This window comes from Notamacropus eugenii, chromosome 1 (genome assembly GCF_028372415.1).
Source record: "Notamacropus eugenii isolate mMacEug1 chromosome 1, mMacEug1.pri_v2, whole genome shotgun sequence".
NCBI classification, from domain to species: domain Eukaryota; kingdom Metazoa; phylum Chordata; class Mammalia; order Diprotodontia; family Macropodidae; genus Notamacropus; species Notamacropus eugenii.
Window position 1 is genome coordinate 662,390,879 of NC_092872.1, and position 21,355 is coordinate 662,412,233.

Sequence of the window (21,355 nt, forward strand, 5' to 3'; positions counted from 1 at the left end):
GAAATCCACTTCCCCATTTCCTTTTTCTGCCTTTCAATTTTTAAAGCCAAACCACACTCAGACTACTAGCTTTAATATATATATCTTTTTTATGTTATATAATATTTTGTTTTCCCCTGTTTACATGTTAAAACAATCTTTTAAAACATTTTTTAAAAAGTTTTGAGTTCCAAATTCTATTCCAAATTCTCCTTCCCTCCCCTACCCTTCCTCATCCCTGAGATAATAAGCAATCCTATATAGTCTGGTATATATCTTTAAATGTCTACTTGGACATTTGTGACAAAATGACCCCTGGCAACTCCCAAACCTGGGGCTCCTCACCATTCTGCCAAATCAAGCCAACAAGTACCAGGCACTGTGCTAGGCACAGGGTACAAAGAAAGGCAAAAACAGTCCCTGTCCATGAGGGGCTCACAGATTAAAGGGGAAGACAACAAGCCAACAACTAGTACGAATGTTATATGTCAAGGCTAAGGTGGAGATCACCAAAAGAGAAGGCTCTGGTACTAAGGGGAGCTAGGAAAAGGTATTATCAAAGGTGGGATTTTAGCAGAGACACGAAGGAAGCCAGGAAAGCCAGGAGGTAGAGATGAGGAAGGAGATCTGGAAGTAGAGATGAGAAAGGAGGTCAAGGAGGTAGAGATGAGGAAGCAGGCCAGGAGGTAGAGATGAGGAAGGAGAGAATTACAACCATAGAGGATGATCAGTGAAAATGTCAAGAACTGGGAGAGGAAGTGTGGGGAGAACAGAAAAAAGGTCCGTGTCACTAGATTGTGAAGGGGAGGAGGGTGTAAGAAGACTGGAAGATAGAACTCTCTCTCTCTCTCTCTCTCTCTCTCTCTCTCTTTCTCTCTCTCTCTCTTTCTCTCTCTCCCCTTCCCTCCCTCCCTCCCTCCCCTTTCCTCCCTTTTTCTCTTTTCTCCTCTCTCTCTCCTTCCCTTCTCCCTCAGGTAACAAGTAAGGTATAAGAAGACTGGAAAAGTAGGAAGGTTATGAAGGGTTTTAAGAAGCAAAGAAAAAGATTTTATAGTTGAAAAAACCTTTGATCCTGGAGAGTGATAAGGAACCACTAGTGTTTATTGAAAGGGGGTGGAATGGGGTGATATGGTCAGACCTGTTCCTTACGAAGTTCAATGATTGTTGAATGGAGGATGGGCTAGAGCAGGGAGAGACTTGAGTTTGGGAGGCAAACCAGCAGGCTATGGCAATCATCCAGGAATGAGATGGTGGTGTCAGGGTCAAAGGAGAGAAGGAAGAGTATAAGATACATTGCAATGGTAAAATGAACAGGGCTTGGTAACAGATTGGATATAGAGGAGCAAGGTGAGAGATAGTGAGGATCATACTGCTACTAGTGTCTCTTCTCCAAAATCTATGCCTCGTCCTGCTCTTTGCTCTCTGTTTTGTATAACTATTATCCAGCACAACACATGTTCAGCCTGCTCTTAGGGTAAAAAAATCTATTTTATTACAGTGTGTAGAGACCTCAGGGTACACAATCTCATTACTTGATTTCATTTGATTTGTTTTAACACAATAAGGAAGCTTTGACCTTTACTTTCAGATCCCCCTCCCAGTTCCCAACCTTAATTTTGCCCCTCAGTCCAAGTTAGAATTCTCTTTCCTCTCTCTCCCTTTTCTTCTCCCTCTCCTTCCCTCTTTCCTTCTCTCATTCTCTCTCTCATTCTCTTTTCCTCTCTTCCTTCTCCTTCCTCTCTCTCTTTGTCTCTCTGTCTCTGTCTCTCTGTCTCTGTCTCTCTATCTCTCTCTGTCTCTCTCTCTGTCTCTCTGTCTCTGTCTCTCTGTCTCTGTCTCTCTGTCTCTGTCTCTGTCTCTCTCTCTCTCTCTCTCTCTCTCTCTCTTTCCTCTCTCTTCTCCCAAGTAATGAAAGAGAAAATTCCTTTCTATCTGGTTTCCCCAGGATTTCAGGGAGGGGTTCAAGCTGGAATGAACTCTAGGTAATACTCTGCTGGTCCTAATAAAGGAAAATCTCCCTGAGCCAGGTTCTCTCTTTTTTTCCTGTATGTTTTCTCTGTAATATCTCTTGGTCCTTGCCCCTACTTTCCCATTCCTATTTGCCATTTCCATGTTCCAGACTATATTTACAATCATAATCTTCTAAACAGTAACCCAGGGTGCATCTCTTCTCCTCTTTAATCCACCTTACACATCACTGCTAGGCTTATTATCTTATGACCCTGCTTTGCTCATGTTACTCCCCTCCTCCAAAATCTTCAGTGGTTTCCTATTATCTATGGGAATCACATCCCCCACTCCACACAATGCCCTCCACAGTCTGGTTCCAAACTGCCTCTCCAAGCTTATCTCTTCCTATTACCCTATACATACCCTCTGCCCCAGTCAAATCAGTCTACTTTCTGGGATCCCTGAAAGATTTTCCATTTTCCCACTTCCACACCTTTGCTTATAACATTCTCCCTCCCCACATGCATATCCCTAGAATACTCTCTTCTCTTTTTCCTCATTAAAATCAAGCATCAACTCATCTCTGACCTTTCCTGTGAAACCTTCCCACCTCACACCACCACTGTGATGAGACAGCCTTTATTTAGTCTTCATTGGACTCACTTAGCACTAGGCCCATGCTGCCCTATAACTTTAGCTGTCTTTCCATAAGTCTACATCTAGTCTTCCCGTTAGACTGGAACATCTTTTAGGACAGGCACTGTTTGTTAAAGTGGCAGCCCTCCATGTTTTTATAGCATTTTAAGGTTTGTGGATTGACATGTACTTTATCTCATATGATCCTTGGAACAGCCTTCTGAGATAGGTGCTGAATTATTCTCAGCTTTGTTTTAAACCTGACAAGGTTGAGACTCAGAAAAGCTAAATGGTTTTCCAAGAGTCACATAGTAAGCATCAGAGATAATATTTGAAGCCATATCTCTCTGATTCCAAATCCAGTTCTATCCACAGACTGCCTTATACTTCTGTGTGACTGTAGCTAGGCAGCACAGTAGATAGAGTCAAAAAGGCTCATCTTCCTGAGTTCAAATCTGGCCTCTCAACTTACTAGCTGTGTCACTCTGGGTAAGTCACTTAACCCTGTTTGCCTCAGTTTCTTCCTCTATGAAATGAGCTGGAGAAGACAGTGGCAAACCACTACAGTATCTTTGCAAAAAAGCAAACAAACCAAACAACCAAAAAACCCAACCCGAATGGAGTCACAAAGAGTCAGACATGAATGAACTAAGTGACTGGCTTCCAATCCCAAGATGTATCCTTTCTGGCTTCCCTGCAATTTCAATCCATTCATCTTCTATACTTTTCTGATCATTCAGTTTCTCAAAACACCTTGAAATTTCATTTCATTCCACCTTTCATGACTTGTATATTCTGGCCTTTGCTTTTGATATTAGCCTGTCGAAGCCCTGAAGTTCCATGTTGTGACTTGTCATGAGTGAAACAAGTGGGAATATAGCTCACAAATAAACGGGGAAAGTAGTGGGGATTGGGGGCAGGGCGGCGCTGGAGAGCGCTGCAATATCTTCTCATCTCTTTAGCTTCTTTCATTGAAAATATCAGATTCAGTAGAAAATGTTACTCTCTTTTCCAGGTTTCACATAGGTGGAACCTGAAGAAGCAGGCCATTGCCCCTCTCCCCTCTGCCCGTTTCCAGGTTAGGGTAAACCTTCTGTGTGCTCATGGCTCTGGGCAGCCACTCTCTCTTCCTTCCCCCAAAGGAGGCAAGATTCAAGCCAGTTAATTGCCCCAAATGAATGTATCTTCCCTTTTGGTGTGGGACCTAGAGGCCCACACTCAGACACCGCTGACCTCAGGCTCGCCTAAAAATACCCAGGGTGAGCTTTGATGAAAGGCTGCCGCTCCTCTGCTGTTGGTACAGCACCAGGAGAGCTAGTACCATTCTGCCAGCAAGCTTTTCCTCCTCCTCATTATGATTATACAGTGTGTTCTGTCTTTCCATGAATCTAACAATTCTTAATTGAGCTCTTGCTATGGGCAAGGTAGAGGTGCTGGGTGTACAAAGTCTGCCCTCAAAATGCTTACAGTTTAGTGGAGGGGGCTGGAGGGAGGACGTGCATATGGGTGTAACACAAGTTAGAATGAGAAAACTATATAGGCAGAAGTTGTCATACTGAGAGTCTGGGGGCTTGAGAACCATTTCTCTGCCTGCCCTTACAGAATTCTCAGCTCCCTCTTCTAATCATCTCTCTTAATCCTGTGTTGCTTCAAATGTTAGTTTTGAGTTCTCTTCTGCTTCCAAGTTCTCAAGTCAGTAAATCAACAACTCTTTATTGAATTCCTACAAGCAGCTAGGTGCTACAGGGGATAGAGCCTTGGACCTGGAGTTAGGAAGACCTGAGTACAAATCCAGCTTCTGATCAGTACTAGCTGTGTGATTCTGGGCAAGTCATTTCACCCTATTAGTCTCAGTTTCCTCATCTGCAAAAATGAGCTGGAGAAGGAAATGGTAAACCACTCCAGTATCTCTGCCAAGAAAACCCCAGTTAGGATTGTTGAGACCCAGACACAAGTGAACAATAACAATATTATCATTTCTAAACAACTAGGTAGCTCAATGGATAGAGCACTGAGCTTGGAACCAGGAATTCAAATCTGGTCTCAGTCATTTACTAGCTATGTGACCCAGGGCAAGTCACTTAACCTCCATTTGCCTTAGTTCCTCATCTGTAAAATGGGGACACACTGGAGAAGGAAACGGCAAACCTACTCTAGTATTTTTGCCAATGGGGAGTCATGACCAAACAACACTAAGTCCTGTTTTAGGATTCAACCACTGTCAAACACTTGTTAAGCTCTTAGTATATGCCACATCTGTGCTAAGCAGAGAGGATATAAAGAAATGCAAAAAAGCATGGTCTCCACCCTCAAGGAGTCCCTAGTCTAATGAGGGAGGTGGATCAAAGTGAAGCAGTGAGCTTCAATCATTCTGGATTGACATCAGAGGTCTTTTCATTTCCACCTTTCCCATGAGCACTACCCAAACACCCCCATCCACATCTACAAATCCACCATCCAATCTGAGGTGATAAGATTGCTCTACACAAAGCTCTTGGTGCCTCAATGTTTATCAGAAAGGTCAACAACAGACAACAAGTACAGCAGCAGCAGGTGGACTGAGAAGGAGTAGAAACGGAGAGCTGTGGAGAAGGCTTGGCATCTCCAGACAGCGAATATAAGCAGGCATCCTGAGCTTCAGACTTACATCATCAGCTGCCTCAGAAAGACCTGAATTCCAATCCAGCTTCACTTAATAGCTGTAGGACCCTGGGGAAATCATTTAACTTCTGTGTACTTCAGTGGATTCACATGTAAAATGGAAATAATAATATCAGTTATCTCCCAGGGCTATTGTTAGGATTAAATTAGATAATATTTATGAACTAGTTCACTTAGACACTAAAAATAGAAATGCTTTCCCCTTCCTCTACCCCATGAACATTTCAGACTCATTGTCCTATAGCTTGATATGTCCAAAACAAAACCCATTGGGTTCTTCTGTCTTGTGGGCAGGTAGGTGGATAGAGCACTGGACCTGGAGTTGGGGAGATATAAGTTCAAATCTACCCTCAGACACTTACTAGCTTCATAACCTTGGGAAAGTCTTGTAACTGGTTTTTGCCTCAGCTTCCTCATCTGAAAAATGGGGATAATAATAGCACCCACCTTTCCAGGGTTATTGTGAGCTTTGAATGACATATTTGTAAAGTGGTTTGCAAGACTTAAAGCACTATATAATGCTAGCTGTTATCATTAAGAGTCAGTCAAGTGGTGTTTTGTTCTGCGAAATCAAATGCTTTTCTGTAATCAACAAACAATAAGCACAATGATATCTTATATTCTCTGCATCTTTCAGTCAATTGTGAGATGGTAAAGATGTGGTCCATTGTGGAATATTGTTTGAGAAAGCCTACTTGTTCCCTCTTAATGCCCTCATTGAGGATGAATGGATCTCATCAAGATTCTGCATAAATGTGAGAGTAGGCATAAAGGTTGCTGGTTATTGATGTTCTCAGTCACCTTTTTTTCATATTAATAAATGTCAAGATTTTTTTCCCCACATCTTTACTGTCCTCCCTTCCTCTGGTTATCTTTTAGTTCAGACCCAAAGGTTTTCACCTTTGTTTTGCCTGCAGTGTGAATCTTCTGAGCCCAATCAGATTTTTTTCTGTCTTTGTTATGTAGCAAGCATCTTTAGGACTGTGATGTTAGGATCCACTATCTTTGCTGGAGAAAAGAGTTTGTTGAAGTGAATTTTGGTAAATCTTTTCCATTTTCTTCAACTTCTAGGTTCCTTCTGTTTTCATCCTTGAATGCCCTTGGGATGACTTTATTTAATGGCATATCTTTCAGCTAAAATAGTTTTACCCTACACTGTTTCTTTTTGTTTTATGAGACAACACTGCTGATAATCATCCATCATTCTTCTTAAGATTTTATAGACGAGTTTATATTCTAAACTGGCATTGCTTTTGGTCCCCAGATCTCTCCATTTCACAAGCAGACCAGATATTTGCTGACTATAGTGCTTTCTGGGCTGTTTTGGTCTTTTTCTTGTAACAATTGATCCACACTAGTTAACTTCTAGATGTCAAGTGGACTAGCATTTATTTATTAAGCACTTCTGTTCCAGGCACTATTGCAAGGGCTAGGGATACAAATACAGGCCATAGAAATATAAGAACTTATATTTTGATGAGGGAAGAGAGCAGAAAAAGTGGTGGGGGTAGGGAAGGGTTGTGAAAGTACGTGGTGACAGGGCATGGTAGACATAGTCCTATGGAGATGAGTCAGCAGTGCAGCATGGAGATAAATAAAGATAAAGTTCGCCCCAGCCAAAATGGAGGGTCTGGGAGAAACCAGCCAATCAGAAGGAGAGGCTGCAGGAGTGGGAGGGTACTTCCACTGTGAGAAATAGTCCAGGAGTGGAGGGAGCTTCCTGGGTGAAGTGGTTTCTTTGAACATTGGTAGAGAAAAGTCCTGTGGAGATGAATCAAGCCATGCAACCTGGAGAAGGATGACAGTGAAATTATTATAGTCACTCCTAAGGTCATTTCTGTTCTCTGTTTCCATTTTTAAAACTTTCACTAACTTGTGTACATAATTCAAGGTTAGATCATTTTAATTGTATTCCTTATCTTCCTCCCCATTATTATTCTTTTTTCTTATTTTGTACAAATTTTGATCTTATCTCTGATGAACTGATAGTTGATAACTGCACACAGACAGCTGATTCAAGGATAATTGCTAGGTCAACAACAAGTCTCTTCCTTTCAGTTACAATGTAGTCAGTTTCATTTTATGGGTGTGCATGTGTGTGGTGGTATTATGTGGTACTCATCATCTCCAGTGCCTACCAATTTTTTTTTTTAAAGAATATATTCATCATATAGAGATGTGAAGATTCTGAAAAATCTATATGTTTTTGCTCTCTTTCATTCCTTTTTCCCCAAAATATAAATCTATTTTCTCCTTACCTTCTTCTCCCTTTTCTCTCTCCACTGTAGACACCATATATCAGAGTGTATGTTCATTTGATTTGAAAGATCTTATCAAGGTTTTCATAAAGCTTCTCTACCAATTTATCCTCAGCAGCTAATGTTGGGATATACACTGTAATTATTTTCAGGCTGGTCTTTTTTTCCTCCAAAATTTTTATCACTAGCATATCTATGGTATAGGATAATCAAATGTCCGAGAGAATAATGTTTCTTGTTGCCTCTGAGTGTGTAATAAAACCCATTCCTCTCTTTGCCTCTCCTGGGAGTCCCCGAGGGTCTATTTCACTATGTAGACCGAGTTCCCAAGGACCAAACTAGCTAATGACAGAAACATCACCAGTAGAGGATGAATTTCTTTTGTTCACAGCACCCCACAAAATAAAGAAAAACAAATTCTTAGTCCTGTGAAGCTGTTTCTGCAATAATGGTGGCAAAGAAATGGGAAAGGGGCCAGAGAGTAATGCTAGGAATCCCATCATTTTGAGACCATCAAAAAATTTTGATTTTTCTGTTGATACTGTAAATGTGAGATCCTCATCCAGTGACTGACTGATAAGTGGACATATTCCTGGAGGAATTTCATTATATCAATCTTGATATTCTTGCTATAAATAAAAGCAGAAGAAATAAGAAAGTTGCTACTAAATGAAGATATAAAATATAAATCAAATACATACAAAGTAATTGAGTGGGGAAGAGGATGGACAAGGGTTATGACAATAGGAATACGATAATAATGTAATTAATAATATTAATGACAGCAATACACTTTAAGTTTGCTAATTATTTTACAAATGTTATCTCATTTGATTCCCACAGCAGCCTGTGAGGTAGGTGCTATTATTATCCACAATTTATAGGTGAGAAAACTGAGCTGAGGGAGGTTAAAAGACTAACTCAGTGTTACACAGCTAAAATTCTGATATTAATAAGTATCAGAAGTTGCATTTGAACTCATGTCTTCTCAACTCCAAATCCAGGACTACAGCCATTATGACATGTTGCATAGAAAAGAGACACATGCCATAGTCATTACAGAAGGCTCACTTGTCTCTGCACTCTCTCAGTGATCTCATCAATTTCCATGTATGCAGATGACCCAGAGCTTTATATCCTGCCCTAGCCCCTCTCCTGACTTTTTAGTTCATATCACCATCTATTGAATATTTCAGACTGAATGTTGAGGAGACATCTCACACTTATCCTGTCCAAAATTCATGATCTTAGTCCCCTAACCAACTTCTTCCGCCTTTCTTTATGCTCAAAACATAACTATTCTTCTAGTCTCCCAGGTTCCATCTTTCTACTACACCAAGCTATCACCTCACATATTTGCATCTCTGATCTGTTGAGGCTTTTGGTTGATCAAAGAGCTGTTTGAAATGGTAGTAGAATGCATATAGCAGACTAATGCATTTCTTGAAGTGCATTGTTGAATCTACAGAGAATGGATGTTTTGTGGACTCAATTATCCTACTGACTACTATGAAATTAGAGTAGTAAGGAAAGAAACAAGCATTTAGCACCTACAGGGTGTCAGGCAATGTGCTTAGTACCTTTTACTAATATTATGACATTTGAGCATCCCTACAACCCCAAGAAGTAGGTACGAATATTATTCTCATTTTACAGGTGAGAAAACCAAGGCAGTGTGTGTTAGTTGGAAAGTTGACATTAGTGGGATCAGGAGAGTATGAATTTAGAATTTTATCTTCCACGTTAACCAGCTTGGTTACCTTGGGTAGGTCACTCAACTTTTCTGAACCTTGGTTTCCTCATCTGTTAAACAGAGAGTAATTGATGCCTAAGTGAGTTACTGTAAGCCTCAAATGAGATAATATACAGTACATAAAGTGTTTTATAAATTTCAAAATGTATTTAATTGTCCATTACAACTGCTATTAGCTGTGTGACCCTGGGCAAGTTCTTTAATTTTTCTAAGCCTCAGTTTTCTCATCTGTCAAATGAAGTGATTAGACTAAATTAGCCTAAAGTTTCTTTCAGGTGTAAATCTATAAACTACAGTTATTTATTGGCCATTGTTTAGAAATTGTTGGGATAATCTAATTTTTGTTAATTTGAATAAAAGTATAACTTATTTGTCAGAATCTTTCTTTTGCTGGTAAGTGTGTTTGTTGGCATGATGCTCTCTAGCCTCAGAGAGGGGGGCGGGCAGAACAAACTGTTATCCGGGTAACACAGAATGAAACCCCGCCATATCACACTCATCTCCACAGCAGCCTCATTAACACTTACTTAGAAGGTGTAAGTAAAACTGTTTGGGAGAATCAGCAGCTGGTGACTCTGCCTGCTTGCTTTGACTGATTTCCTTCTCCTGGAGTGGTCCCCTGGTAGGTCTGAAGACTTGAGGTTGAGTAAATCCTATTTGCCCTGGGGGTGGGGCATGAGGAAGAGAAAGTTAAGCCTGAGCTAGAGCCACACTGAAACTCAATGATCATCAAGACCTTCAAATGATATAAAGAGACCTAACATAGAGAGGGGATTGAGAAAAATCAAGAATGAGGAGAACTGAAACTGCTCTTACTACCCTTTCCTCACTTCCCCAGGGTCATCTGACCTCTGTGAAGCAGGTTGGGCAATTTTGTGCATATGGTGAGCTTCTTAAAAGGAGCTGTGGAAGTGAAAAACTGAGGATACCCTGAGAATTCAAATCCCTTTTGGAATCCAGTCTCCCGGGAATTCCGGACTATTCAATAAATGGGGCAGAGGGATAAAATGCTCCCTATTCTCCACACCCATGTTCATACTTCCTACATAATCCATTTTGGTCTTCTATTTTCTCCTGTCTTTATCCTCTCTTTCCCCTCCCCACCCCCATCTTCATCCTGGGCCAGTCCTGCCAAACTCCTGATGACAAGCCCATCGCTGATGTGGACTTGGAATGAAGGAATCTCAGAGTTAGAAGGAACCTCAGATTTCTAATCTGTACCCAAATAACCTCTATAGCATACCCTGTAATCAACCAGTCAGTCAGTCAGTCAAAACACATTTTATTAAGCATTAGTAAATGCTTAATTAGTAAGTACCATTTTCCTGATACTGAGTTAAAAGCTGGAGATAAAAAGATAGGTAAAAACACGATCCCTATCCTTTTATTCCCCTTTTTAAAATTGATTAATTAATTAATTTTAGTTTGCAACATTCATTTTCACAAGATTTTGAGTTCCCAATTTTCTTCCCATCTCTCCCCTCCACCCACCCCAAGACAGCATGCATTCTGATTACCACTTCCCCCAATCTTCTCTGCCTTCTTTCACACCTCTCCCTCCTCTTATCCCTGTACCCTCTATTTTCTTATAGGGTAAGATAGATTTCTATGCCCCATTGCTTGTATGTCTTATTTCACAGTTGCATGTAAAAACAATTTTTAACTTAGTTTTTAAAACTATGAATTTCAACTTCTCTCCCTTCCTCCCTCCCCACCCATCGCCAGTGAGAAGGCAAGCAATTCAATATGGGTTATACATGCATAGTCATGCACAACACTTTCATAAATCATGTTGTGAAAGGCTAACTATATTTCCATCCTGCCTCCCATCTATTCTGTTCTCTCTTTTGACCCTGTCCCTCCTCAAAAGTGTTTACTTCTAACTCCTCCCTCCTCCCATTTGCCCTCCCGTCTATCTTCCTCCCACCCCCCCTTATCACTTTCCGCCCTACTTTCCTGTGGTGTAAGATAGATTTTCATACCAAATTGAGTGTGCATGTTATTCCCTCCTTAAGCCAAATCCAATGAGAGTAAAGTTCACTCTTTCCCTCTCACCTCCCCACCTGCCCTTCCATTGAAAAAGCTTTTTCTTGCCTCTTTTATGTAAGAGATAATTTACCCTATTCTATTTCTCCCTTTCTCTTTCTCCCAATATATTCCTCTTTCACCACTTAATTTTATTTTTTTACATATCATCCCTTCATATTCAACTTACCCTGTGCCCTCTGTCTATATATATAATCCCTCTAACTACCCAAATACTGAGAAAAGTTTCAAGAGCTACAAATATGATCCTTCCATATAGGAATGTAAACAGTTCTACTTTAGTAAGTCCCTTTTGATTTCTTTTTACTGTTTGCCTTTTTCATGCTCCTCTTGATTCTTGTCTTTGAAAGTCAAATTTTCTATCCAGCTCTGGTCTTTTCATCAAGAATGCTTGAAAGTCCTTTATTTCACTGAATGACTATTTTCCCCCCTGAAGTATTATATTCAATTTTGCTGGGTAGGTGATCCCTGGTTTTAATCCTAGCTCCTTTGACCTCTGGATTATCATATTCCGAGCCTTCTGATCCTTTAATGTAGAAGTTGCTAGATCTTGTGTTATCCTGATTGTGTTTCCACAATACTCAAATTGTTTCTTTCTGTCTGCCTGCAATATTTTCTCGTTTATCTGAGAACTCTGGAATTTGGCTACAATATTCTTAGGAGTTTTCCTTTTAGCATGTCTTTCAGGAGGCAATTGGTGGATTCTTTCACCTCTTGTTCTAGGATAGCAGGGCAGTTTTCCTTGATAATTTCTTGAAAGATGATTTCTAGGCTCTTTTTTTGATCATGACTTTCAGGTAGTTCCATAATTTTTAAATTGTCTCTCCTGGATCTGTTTTCCAGGTTGATGGTTTTTCCAATGAGATATTTTACATTGTCTGCTATTTTTTCATTCCTTTGGTTTTGTTTTATAATTTCTTGATTTTTCATAAAGTCATTAGCTTCCATCTGCTCCATTCTAATCTTTAAGGAATTATTTTCTTCAGTGAGCTTTTGGACCTTCTTTTCCATCTGGCCAATTCTGCTTTTTAAGGTATTCTTCTCATTGGCTTTTTGAATCTCTTTTGTCATTTGGGTTAGTCTATTTTTTAAGGTGTTATTTTGTTCAGCATTTTCCTGGTCCCCTTTAGTAAGTAGTTGACTCGATTTTCATGATTTTTTTGCATCACTCTCATTTCTCTTTCCAATTTTTCCTCTACTTCTCTTACTTGATTTTCAAAATCCTTTTTGAGCTTTTCCATGGCCTAAGACCAATTCATATTTTTCTTGGAGGCTTTGCATGGAGGAGCTTTGACTTTGTTGTCTTCTGTTTGCATGTTTTGGTCTTCCTGGTCACCAAAGTAAGATTCTACAGCCTTAGAGTTTTGGGGTTGTGAAGTCTGGAAACTGCCACAGGTGCCAGAGATTCAGTCCTCCTGAGGCCTGCTCAACCCACCTCTGTTGGTGTAGTCCATACTAGACTGAGTTCTGCTCCCCGCACGGCTTGATAGATGCTTCCCATCAACCTTCCAGGCTGTCTTGGTCCGGAGATTTGCTTCATTCTGTCATTCTGTGGGTTCTGCAGCTCCAGAACCTTTTTAGAGTCATTTTTATAGGTATTTGGTTGGGTTTGAGGAGAGAGCTCTAGCAAATCCCTGCTTTTACTCTGCCATCTTGGCTCTGCCCCCACCCCCCAGTTCCTATTCTTAAGGAACTCACAGTCTAATAGGGAAACAACATATTCATCTACAGATAGGTATGTAAAGGAATTGTTAAGGAGTTTTCCTGTGGCAGCTTTACAAAGTATGAACACTTCTCTGATTGAATCAGAAGTAATAACTTGATTGGCTAAAATTATAAATTAGCCATGCTTGGGGCTTTAAATAACTAAGCCCTACAAAGTGAGAGTCACTGTAGCTTTAGAACATTTATGGAGTGTGAGAGAAGGTGGGGTTCTTTTTCCTCACACTTTTCTTCCTCTTCCCTCTCTCCCAACACTATCAGCCTTGGGATCTAGTAGATTTATTCAAGTGGAAGAGACACAGCATCCCACAATTGGAGAGTCAGTTGAAGGAGCAGACATACATATTTCAGAGAGAAATAGATACAGAGAGGCAGTAACCTGGGGGAGTAAGTAGCTTCAAGGACTATACCCCCTGGCAGCAGAAAAGAGAGCCAGTAATTAATTCTAGAGAGAGCTAGTACTGCAAGTAAGACTGCAGAGAGGATTACATGAGGAAAGGAAAGACTGCCAGGCCTGTGGTTTCAGAGTTGTAAGTTGCCTTTGCACATGTAATTGCACTTCATGTGTGCCTTACTATCTGAAAAAGGTGCATTTAATATTTATGCTTTTCTGCTTTTGCTTACGAGGTTTTCATGCCCTAATACATGGTGAAGTTTTGTAAAGGTGGTCATGTACAGCTAACAAAAAGGTATACTCCTTTCTATTTCCATTCAGTTTTCTCCAGAAGTCTAACATATCTCACTTTTCTAAGATTGTATTGATCAACTTGACTTTTATATTTATTTTATGTTTAGATTTATCTAGCTCAGAGAGAGGAAAGTTGAAACACCCCACTAGTATAGTTTTACTGACTATTTCTTCTTAGAATTCATTTAACTTTTCCTTTAAGAATTTGGATGTTATGTCATTTGATGCATATGTATTTTGTAGTGATATTATTTCATTGTCTATGATTCCTTTTAGCAAGATGTAGTTTCTCTGTTTATCTCTTTTAATTAGGACTATTTTTGTTTTTGCTTTGTCTGAGGTCATTATTACCACCCCTGTTTTTTTATACTTCAGTTGAAGCATAATACATTCTGTGCTATTTTGACTTATTTTATTTTTAGTATCCATTCACATTCACAGTCATTACTAACTGTATATCTTCCTCCATTCTATTAACTTCTGTTTCTCCTCTCTCTCTCTTTCTCTCTCTTCCCTATCCCTCCTCTAAAGTTTGTTTTGCTTCTGACCACTGCCTTATTTTTTCTGCCCTATCTTTTGTCACACACACTAACACACACACACCCTTTACTCTTCCCCCCTTCCTCTCTTTCCTTATTGGGTAAGACAAATTTCTAATACATATATATATATGTACATATATATATACACACATACACACATACACATCTATACACATATCTATGTATACATATATATATTCCTCCCTTTGAACCAATTTAGATGTGCCTAAGGTTCAAGCGTTGCCTACCCCACTCCCATTTCCCCTACACTGTAAAAGTTCTTCCTTGCATACCTCTTTTATGTGGGATAATTTCCCCCATTCTTTCTCTCCCTTCCTTTTTTCTCCCAGGACATCTCCCTTTCTCACCTATCCATTTCCCTTCTATCTATGTAGAATCCTTCTAGCTGCCCTAATAATGATAAAGTTCTTAGGAAATACACATATAATCTTCCCATATAGAAAGGTAAACAATTTAACCCTACTGAGTCCCCTTTGACTTCTTTCATGTTTAGCTGTTTATGTTTCTCTTGAGTCTTGTATTTGAAAGTCAGATTTCCTATTTAGCTCTAGTCTTTTCATTAGGGATGCTTAACAGTCCTCTATTTCATCAAATATCTATTTTTTTGCTTGAAGGATTATACTCAGGTATGCTGAATGGGTTATTCTTGGTTGTAATCCCAGCTCTTTTGTCTTCCAGAATGCTAAATCTTGCATTATCCTGACTGTGGCTCTACTGTAGTTGAATGATTTCCTTCTTGCTGCTTGAAGTATTTTCCCTTTAACTTGAGAACTCTGGAATTTGGCTATAATATTCCTGAGAGTTTTCATTTTGGGATCTCTTTCAGGTGGTGATCAGTGAATTCTTTCAATTTCTATTTTACCCTCTGGTTCTACAAGGCAGTTTTCTGAAATATGATGTCTGGGTTCTTTTTTAGAGTATGGCTTGCAGGTAATCCATAATTCTTAAATTATCTCTCTTTGTTCAATTATCCAGGTCAATTGTTTTTTTGATGAGATATTTCACATTTTGTTCTATTTTTTCCTTCCTTTGACTTTGTTTTATTGTTTCTTGGTATCTCATGGAGTCATTAACTTTCACTTGCACACTTCTAATTTTTAAGGAATTCTTTTTTTCGGTGAATTTTTGTTCTTCTTTTGTCCATTTGGCTAATTCTGCTTTCTAAGGAGTTATTTTCATTAGTGAATCTGTGTATTTCTTTTTCCATTAGACCGCTTCTGTTTTTAATGTATTATTTTCCTCAGCATTATTTTTGTTCCTTTTTAACCAAGTTGTAAATTGGTTTTTTTAAATAATGTTCCTCCTTTGCTTTCATTTCTTTACTTAATCTTTTTCTCTACCACTCATTTCATTTTTAAAATCAATTTTTAACTCTTCCAGAGTTCTTGTTGGACTCATGTCCAATTCACACTTTTTCTTTTCTTGTAGACTTTATTTGTAGCTGTTTTGATTTTCTTGTCTTCCAGTTTTGTATCTTGATCTTTCTTGTCACCATAGTAGATTTTTATGGTCAGATTCTTTTGTTGTTGTTGTTGTTTGCTTATTTTCTCACCCTATTTCTTGATTTGGAATTTTATGTTAATGTTGGGTCTGTTCCCAGCATGGGCAGGTGTGGGGCTCTTTCACAAGCTTCAGACTTTTTCTCACTGCTGTTTTCAGGGTTAGTTTGGAAGTTTTCAGTGCTTCCAAGGTGATGTGATCAGAGGAGAGGTGTAGTCACTGCTCTCTTGGTCTTCATTGTGGTCCTTGCTCAAAAAGGGTCCCTAATACCTTGGAATTGCAATTGGTACTGCTCCTCAGGTTTTCTCTTCCCTTAGGATCAGAAGTATTACTGCTTCTCAGGGTTTCCACTCCCTTTTGACTAAAAGTACTCCTCTCTACCTTGAAGTATGACCCAAAAATGGGTACTTTGGGGATTGCCAAATGGGAATGCCAAATTGCATCTTATCCTGCATCCATTGCTAGCACAGGAGTACCCTGTAATTTCTTTCTGAACAGTTGCCAGGTCTCCTCACTCTGGCTTGAGAGCTCCTGAAGCTGTTGCTACTTCTGTCACCACTACTTAGTCCCACAAGTGTTGTTTCATCCATGTGGACTCTGGGATAGCCTCCTCCCCTGTGTCAACATTTCTCTTTCAGATCTCTTATATTTTCTTGGGCTGGAAGGTTATCTCAGTCTGACCTTTTGTTAGTTCTGCCACCCCAGAATTCAGTTGGAGGTGTTATTTCAAATTTGTTTGGAGGGGAATATTGGGAGAGCTCAGCTGAGTTCTTCTTTATTCTGACATCTTGCCTCTACCCTGGGAAGTCTCCCCACCATACCTCTCTTAATGCAGTCAAATATTACATTCATTCTTTTGACAGCCACAACACACTCTTACATCCATTAAAGTGTCCAGATCATTTTCAGATGAAATGCCTCCAAAACCATGACTCTCCTATTTTATATTTGGAAAATTGATTTTCTTAAACTTAAATTAATCAATAAGCATTTATTAAGTACTGATTCAATTTAATAAACATTTATTAAGTACCTGTTATGTGCCAGGCACGGTGCTAAGTTCAAGTGCTAGGGACAAAGAAGGAAGAAATGTAAATTTTCTTTTAAATTTCCTTTAATAGAGAGGAGTGCATAGTGGATAGAGTGCTATATCCAAGTCAAGGAGACTTGGGTTCAAATATTGTTCTTGAAGTTTATCAGCTACATGATACCAAGCTAGTCACTTAATCTCTCTGCTATTTTATAGAAAACTTCCAGGGCATATGTTAATTTAGTTTATAGGGTACACATTAGTTTAACACATTTGATTGAGTCAAAGGAGATGGTTTCATCTGATCAAGATATCAGAGCTAGTTACTTTAAGTGGGGTAGGACTGATTGCTTAGTTCCCTTATATATTAATGAGGAAACTGAGACCCAGAGATTTGACCAAGATCACATAGGTAGCAAGGAGTAGAGACAGGGTTCAAGCCATGGCTCTCTGACTACATTCAGCAAGTCAAGAAACATTTATTAAGTGTCTATTATATGTCAGCCACTAAATGTTGAGGACACAAAGAAAAGGCAGAAGACACTTCCCGCCCTCAGGGAGCTCACAGTGTAATGGTGAAGACAATGTGAAAACAACTATGTACAAACAAGCTGTATACATGATTAATTGGAAGTAATCAGCAGAGGAGAGACACTAGAATTAAAGGGACTCCAGAAAGGCTTCCTGTAGAAGGTGGGATTTTAGCTCGGATTTGAAGGAGACTAGGAAAGCCAGGAGACAGAGATGAGAGGGAAAGTATGGGGAGTAGCCAGAGAAAATGCCCAGATTCTGGAGATGGAATGTCTTATTAGAGGAATAGCAGGAAGACCCATGTAGTTGGATCACACAGTACCAGATGGGGAGTAAGTTGTAAAGAAACTGAAAATGTAGGGGGAAGAAGGGAGTAGATTATGAAGGGCTTTGAATACCAAACACAGGATTTTATATATGATGTTGGAGGTGATAAGGAGCCACTGGAGTTTATTGAGTTGAGTTGGGACTGGGAGGCAGAGGGTTTTGACATGGTCAGACCTGCACTTAAAGCAGATCCCTGAATGGATGATGGACTGGAGTAGGAAGAGACTAGTAGCAGGCAGAACAAAGGGTAAGCTATTGCAAAAATCCAGGCACAAGGTAATAAGGACTTGCACTAGGGTGGTGGCATTGTTGGAGGACAGAAGGGAGTGAATACAAGAGATGTTATGAAGGCAAATTGACAGGCCTTGGCAACAGATTGGGTGGAGTGGGAGTTGGGGTGACACAGTGAGAAGTCAGGGATGAAATCTATGCTGTGACCATTCCATCATTTGTGCTCTCTTCTCCTTTGGCTTCACACAACATTTTCTTTATGTTATGGGTGATGGGTAATGGTACTTATTACATACCATGTTGTTATTCAAACTACCCTCCTTGGTGACAACCTACTCTGTTTCTCTTGGGATATTGCTTCACAACTCTCACACAAAACTCTTTGTGAATGAATTAGCACAAAGATATATGAAGGAGAAAACATGAAGAAGATCCTAGTTATTTCTTATATCCCTCTTCTACAGATTTTTAATGAGAGGTAGTATGAAATCTCTTTCCTCAAGGACCTGTAATAATTCATTCTAAAATATGTCCTGTATCCGAGCCACCTGGCCTATAGTTTAAAGTCTCCATTCTCTTCCATTTTTTAAAAAAAATTGGGACATTTGCCCTTCTACTGTCCTCTAACACCTTTCCATATTCTTCCAAAGATCAATGGCAGTGACTTAGCAGTCTTAGCTGTCACTTCTCTCAGTACCCTGGGACATAGTTCATTTGGGGCTATTAGCTTGAACTCATCAAGAGCAAGCAGGTGACCAGTGGAGGTATTTGTTTTTCTCACCTACACATATTTGCATATGTTTAAAAGGATTTTATTTTTCTTTTCTAATGAGGGGGAAATAGATTTTTGTTCATGGAAAAAAATTGATTTAAAAAAATGAATCTGAAGCTGGTCAAGATAGACTCTGAAATAATTCTTTGTCCTGCATTTCAATTACTCAGCAACAATTTATTGTGCAACTGCTTTGTGCCAGTTGATAGCCACTTGGAGCTGTCATGGCTATTGGGGTGAAGGGCAGGGAGGAGGGAAGAAAGTCTGTTGCTTAGCAGCAAAGAGACTCCTGTGCTCTCAGGAGAACTGTGGAACTTGTGAACAGCTACCCATGCCCACAGTTGAAGCCATACCTACAGAGGAGCTCTCTCTGTCATTGGAAAAAGTCATGCTGATGTGACTACAACCTCCATTGAAGGGGATTTCCTCTTTCATCGACTCTTAACGTGGCCACTTCCCAGCTCCACTGGGGAGTTATATATATCTGATGTAGAGAATTGTGGAGAGAGTGCCTTTTGTTCTGTGGCTGACTCTGCCTTTCTTCTGTGTTATGAGCATGTGTTTTTTTTCTTAGTATTGGTTCAGTACTTGGGTACTGGTCCAGGGGAGATGTATCTAGTCCTTTGTAATCCCTGGAACAACGTGAGATCTCTGGTGTGCATCCATGGGAGGCGGGAAGGATCTGGGAATAGCTCCAGTGCATTGAGGCTGCTAGCAGCAGCTACAGAGAATTTTGTGTGGCTATGAGCATAGTTTTCAAGTTGCTTCTACATCTATTAATAGGGACAATTGCATAGGACAATGACAACAAAAGGTTATTTTCTGTCACACGCTCCAGTAGGTGAAACCATGAATTTTGGGGGTACTGATTGCAAATATGGATTTAGATTTTGTTCATCATCCATTATTTTTAGGGAAACAGTTTTATATTTTTTACTAAATGAAATAGTGATTGTTTAACTCAACTAAATTGACTTTCCATTGTATTTCACCTGTGCAGTATCCCTCTTCAGCATTCAATAGCTGTTAGCTAGCATGCTTGAACTCCAGTTGCCCTAATATAGTTTTTCCATTGTGGGGATTTCTGGATTGAAGTATTCCTTGTGCTTGTCATGGATAGCATCTCAATTTTGCAGAAATAAGTCCAAATATGAGCCCAAGAAATAGATTCTGAGTGGCCCATTACATTTCAAATTTCTTTGTAAATTTTGACGTTATTGACATTTTTGTGTTAATTTCCTGTCTTGTAGTATTGCCCAAAGTTTTTGGTGCCTTAAAAATATGATTTCCATGCAGCTCCTTTAACTTCATCCAACCATTCTTCAAAATATTCGTCTTTCATCACTTCTATGATTTGAGGACCCACAATATCTCCTCTTTAGTTTTAGCCTCAACTATTTATGAAAAATCTATTTGTAGGTAAAGAAAACTCATGTCATTCCAAACCATTGCCTTCACAAAATTTTCATTAAACCAAATTTACTTATATGACTGTAGTAAGATCAATCAATCAATCAGTCAATACACATTTATCAAGGGCCCACTATGTGTCAGTTTGTTTTTTTAAAGAACTAAGCAGTGGGTGACTTATATTTTTCATCCCTGGATTTTCATTCCTTCTTTTGAAGCTAGTGTTTTTTGATGTGTTGGGTTTTTTTCTTCTTTCTGTATCTGCTGGGCCATTCACAAAAAAACCAGTAGTATTTCATACACTCAAGTTATAATCCTGGTAAAAGAGAAATTCACTTTCACATTCTCAAAGTGCTTTTATCTTGAATGTTTTTCAACCAGGGTTTCATATTTTGAACATATTTTGATGCCTTCTTCTAAGAAATTCTGTTATTTCAGTCTAAAAACTAAAAGTCCAGCTTGATTTTTGGATGTTAACATTAGAAACATGCAACAAGCTTAGAAGTAGTTAGTTAAAATCTGGTTTTAGACACGTATTAGCTGTTTGGCCATGGACAAGTCACTTAACTTTCGTCTGCCTCAGTCTTCCTCTTTATAAAATGGAGATAATAAAACATCTTTCTCTCAGCGTTGTTAGGATCAAAGGAGACAATATCAAGCACTTTGCAAACCCTAGGGTATTATATTAATGGTGCCTATTAAACATATGCCAGGCACCGTGCTAAGTGCTAGAGAGACAAACAAAGCAAAAACATTCTAACGGGAGAGGCAACATAGATGCATCAGAACATGCAAGTTAAATACAGAATCAGGGGAAGGTAACCTTCTAGGCTTGTTTAAAATAGTGTATTCACCACGTGGCTGCCTTTCTACCTCATCAAAATAAGACATAGTTACAATCAGAATCACATGTTCATCTTCATCCAAATTCTGAGCTTCCAATGTTTTCTGATAGTCAACAGGCATTTTTTTCTGATTTTTAAAAATGTTTTTATTTAAAGTTTAGGATTCCAAATTCTATCCTTCCCTTCCGTTCTCCCTCCCTAAAATGATAAGCAATTAGATATAGTTTATACATGTACAATTAGGTAAAACCTTTCCATATTAGTCATTTTGCACAAGAAGGCTAGCATAAAAGAAAAAATGAATATTCGAAAGAAAGTGAAAAATAGCTTGCTTCGAGTCTGTATTCATTCAATATCAATTCTTTTCTGGGGGTACATAGTATGCTTCATCATGAGTCCTTTGTGATTGTCTGGGACCCATGTGTTGCTGAGAATAGCTAAGTCATTCACAGT

General features: G+C 39.2%; 2 long non-coding RNA genes across 5 annotated transcripts in view; one reads left to right on the top strand and one right to left on the bottom strand.

Annotated features, from left to right (window-relative positions):
- Nucleotides 1-21,355, bottom strand: part of LOC140521054 (uncharacterized) — a 54,318-nt gene that overhangs the window by 5,932 nt on the left and 27,031 nt on the right. For 2 of the 4 annotated variants that reach the window (XR_011972766.1, XR_011972768.1), the window contains one exon: nt 9,765-9,899. The exons of 1 other annotated variant lie outside the window; for it this stretch is intronic. This is a non-coding gene — a long non-coding RNA (uncharacterized lncRNA). Of the gene's footprint in view, nt 1-5,781; nt 7,015-9,764; nt 9,900-21,355 lie in introns of those variants that run through there. One more of the 4 variants, XR_011972767.1, reaches the window with a different exon arrangement.
- Nucleotides 1-21,355, top strand: part of LOC140521055 (uncharacterized) — an 84,911-nt gene that overhangs the window by 4,908 nt on the left and 58,648 nt on the right. The window lies entirely within an intron of this gene.